This window comes from Cryptomeria japonica, chromosome 5 (assembly GCF_030272615.1).
Source record: "Cryptomeria japonica chromosome 5, Sugi_1.0, whole genome shotgun sequence".
Classification (NCBI taxonomy): domain Eukaryota; kingdom Viridiplantae; phylum Streptophyta; class Pinopsida; order Cupressales; family Cupressaceae; genus Cryptomeria; species Cryptomeria japonica.
In genome coordinates, this window is record NC_081409.1 from 728666713 (window position 1) to 728670529 (window position 3817).

Here is a 3817-nt window from a genome sequence, read left to right on the forward strand (position 1 = left end):
GCTATTTTAAGATTCCAAGGAATGCCTCTATTTCCTCTGCATTTCCTAGGACTTTCCTCACAGTTCCAAGTTTTCTGAAAGCTATCGTTTTAGGAAACAAAAAACTAATATTTGCAGTACTATAATATAGAGAGTAGCTACCTTTTGTTAGGTAGGTGTCCAAATCAAAAAGATGTCAGCAACCAATGAAATTCTATATACAAAAAAGATGTCAGCAACAAATAAAATTCTATATGCCTTATTGCAGAAAACTCCATCAATAGACTGCCACAGTAGGACAATTATGGAGACATATCATTAAATGGCCGATCAATCATTGTATTAAATAAACTGCAACTATACCTCTATATCAAGTGGCTCATAAATTTTTATTAATTTAAAACTTCAATGCTCTAGAATTGATAAGGTATAGGTTACAAGAATCATTTTATTATGATAACGGCTCTGTACAATTTACCCAGAGAAAACTTTCACCCAACAAATTACTTTTTTTACCAGTCTGCTGTAAAGAGTACCATAGAGCCGCCGTAATATAGTGTAACATGACTAGCAACATCTGCTTTCAAATCAAAGATATACGCATATCCGCACAAAATGTGATGATTCCCAACTGAGAAGAATTTGTACAACATATAGGGTTGGATCTAGGAAGAGCCGTAATAAAATGCATGTACATACTGAAACTGCTGCTGGCACAAACAAAACAATAGGCATTCAAATCCTTCAATCAACCCAAAAAAAACTCTATAGTAAAATATTGCTCTCTTCTTACTGTCACTTCTGGCTGCTGAGTGCTCCATTCATGTGCTCCTCTTGTTCATTACAGTGTAGTGCCTGAAATGCAATCCATCTGTTTATTAAAGTGTCAGTTTTTTTTTCATTTTGATGTGAATTTGGAGTGTGATTTGAAACATTGATGCAAATCAAACTAGAGATAGATCTCGAGTTAAAAACAAACAAAATCTCAAGATCTGATAAAAATATTACAAAACTACCCACGATTATACTCATTAATTCAAAAAAACTGCAAGAACCCTTAGTAGCAAAGAATTAATCTGATCTTAATAGATGTATGGCAGTTTTTGGTTTAAACTATGTATATTTTTTATTTGAAATTAATCCAACAAAACTGTAAGAACTCCTACGGACAAAGAACTAATTCAAGAGAACTACAAGAACTCCTAGTAGGAAAGAATTAATCTGATCTTAACAGCTTTTAGTTTAAACTGTGTACATTTTTCATTTGAAAGGAAACTGTAAGAATTCCTGACAGAATTAATCCAAGAGAACAACAAGAACACCTAGTATCAAAGAATTTGATCTTAATAGATGTATGACAGCTTTTGGTTTGAACTATGTATATTTTTCATTTGAAATTAATTCAAGAAAACTGTAAGGACTCTTAACAAACAAAGAATTAATCCAATCCTATTAGATATATTAAAAGTTTTTAGTTAAATTGCATATATTTTTTAATCCATTTTCAAAATAACATTCAGTGATCTTAATAATTTTGAATCAGAAATTGAATTTCTAGCAGATTTAACTCCTAAAATCTTAAATCTAAAGTTTCAGAGATAAAAACTCCCAGTTCTAGATTGCTTCATGGATATCTGTAAACTAGATAAAAATTACAGTTTGGCATTTATCTCCAACACACTAAATGAATATCAAGAAACGTGTATTTATTGATTAAACAAAACATTTGATGAATATCTAAGGATTAGCCTTTAATAAAAGATTCAATTTATGTGATTACATGATATACCCACCGCTAAAAAACAGATTCTGATTTCCAATGTCCAAAAACTGGGTATGGGGTCAAGGTTGGACAGATCCCTTAGGATTAACTCCTCTAGTTGTCGTCTGTGTGCTAAGGGGATCTGCTATTATTATTGATTTATTCTACAATTTGTGGGCATATTTGAAACAGACACTTTGACTGAACATCTCCAAGGCTAAGAGATGCCAATGATTGACAGTGTGCTAGCACAGAGATGGAATATGACAAGATTCATATAACGAGGTCTAAAGTTCATAGACAAATCACTACAAACAGACACTACTAACAAAACAAATTTCAAGATTCATAGAAAGCAACAAGAGAGGGAACAAGAGTGTTTATCTAATCAGAAACAAGATAGAGAAACAAAACCAATAAAATTCTAGTGAACATAGTCAAAAGACGGATTTCTATGAACATCCAAAAGGAAAATGATAACATCCATGGAAAATAACAAAGAGCTAATATCCATCCAAATCTGTCAAAGAGATAAAAGCTTAAAAACATATGCCAGATTTTTTGTTAACAGGTTAGTAAAAGCAGACCCTATTGACAGAATTATAAGATGCATACAAAATAACAACAATACCATGAGATGCAGAGCTTATAGACAATATATGCAAGAGCTATGAACAAGACTAAGGAAATCAATTAAGAAAAGCTTATCACTATCATCACCTGCATCTTTTGGGCCAGGAGCTTTTGGGCCAGGAGCTTGCAGTAGGCTATTATATTGAATCTGTCCATGTTTTCCCACAGCTTTCTTGAGCTTTGCAGGCAGACTAGAAGTCTTATGGTAATAACCATGCCCCATTGCCATCCCACTAAGTTCAAGAAAGCTGTGGAAAAGTATGGCCAGATTCTACTCCACCTCACTTCTCTTCTGCTTCTATTTAATCCATGATTATGGACTGAGATATTCACAGAACCCTTGTTTCACTTCTATAAAAGGAATTCACCCCACACAAAATCCATTATTGGACCTTTTATCATACACCAACATACAACAGAAGAAGATTCAAAACTGTACTGGCCATGAATCCAACAAAAGCAGCCCTTAAAACACTACAGATTAACAACTGTAGTAAAGTCGGCATGCTAAATATCACAGCCTAGACCATTTAAATCTGTAATAACTTTGTCAGAAATCAGGCCCAAACTCAATCAATGCATACACCCAAATGAAAGAAGAAAAAATTCTATCTTGGGTAGGTATTTCTACACATTGCAAACCAGAAAACTTCTTCTAAACTATTTACAATTAATCACTCTCTATCATACCTAATGCACTGACTCAAGCTTGCTTCTCCATCTGTTCTACTGCAATCTCTATATATACTTGCAGGCACCCCACTTCTCCCTTCATCTCGTGAACCAAGGCAAAAAATTAGTGGAATAAAATAGCCATAACCGATTTTTTTCTTACCTTCTCTGATTCTAATTCCCACTATTTTTGTACTTTTATCTGTATTCGATGCAGAATTGAGATCTACAGCTTAGGCCCTACCACTATAATCAATCACAATCTGTCCTGCTTCTCAAGTAATATCATGAATCACAAAGTTATACGTATTTACAATCTTGTAAAGCTCATCTATCTTTCTAGACTTGATAAATACATTAGATTTGGACTTTCCACGTACAATTCTTATACAATAATCTACTCCAGTTTAACCTTGGGGTTCAGTACTGCAATTCAATGCCCCAGAACAGGCTAATAAATAACTTCTACAATCTTACACAGGCTTCTTACCTCTATAAACCAAATGGGTCTTCACCCTAGGTACTCAGTTTATGACTATTTCTTCAATAAAATTATTTTAGGGTTTCTTTTCTTAAGAACCTTAAGAGTTAAGGTTCTAGGGGTAATTTTTTTTAATTTTTTATAGAGTACTATTCTGATCTAACTTTTTAAAGGCTGACATTTGCTTGTGACTATCACTTTATATATAAAAAAAAGTTTGATAGTCAAATATAAATTCTCTTCAATACTAAAAAAAAAAGGGGTTATTTACCACTTTTTTATATAGATTA

General features: G+C 33.0%; 1 long non-coding RNA gene across 1 annotated transcript; it reads right to left on the reverse strand.

The window, feature by feature from the left end:
- Positions 1-288: 288 nt before the first annotated feature.
- On the reverse strand, positions 289-3574 carry LOC131070109 (uncharacterized). The gene is made up of 2 exons (XR_009112283.2): positions 3065-3574; positions 289-850 (listed from the first exon to the last, which is right to left on the reverse strand). It is a non-coding gene; the product is annotated as an uncharacterized LOC131070109 (long non-coding RNA).
- Between the last annotated feature and the right edge of the window lie 243 nt (positions 3575-3817).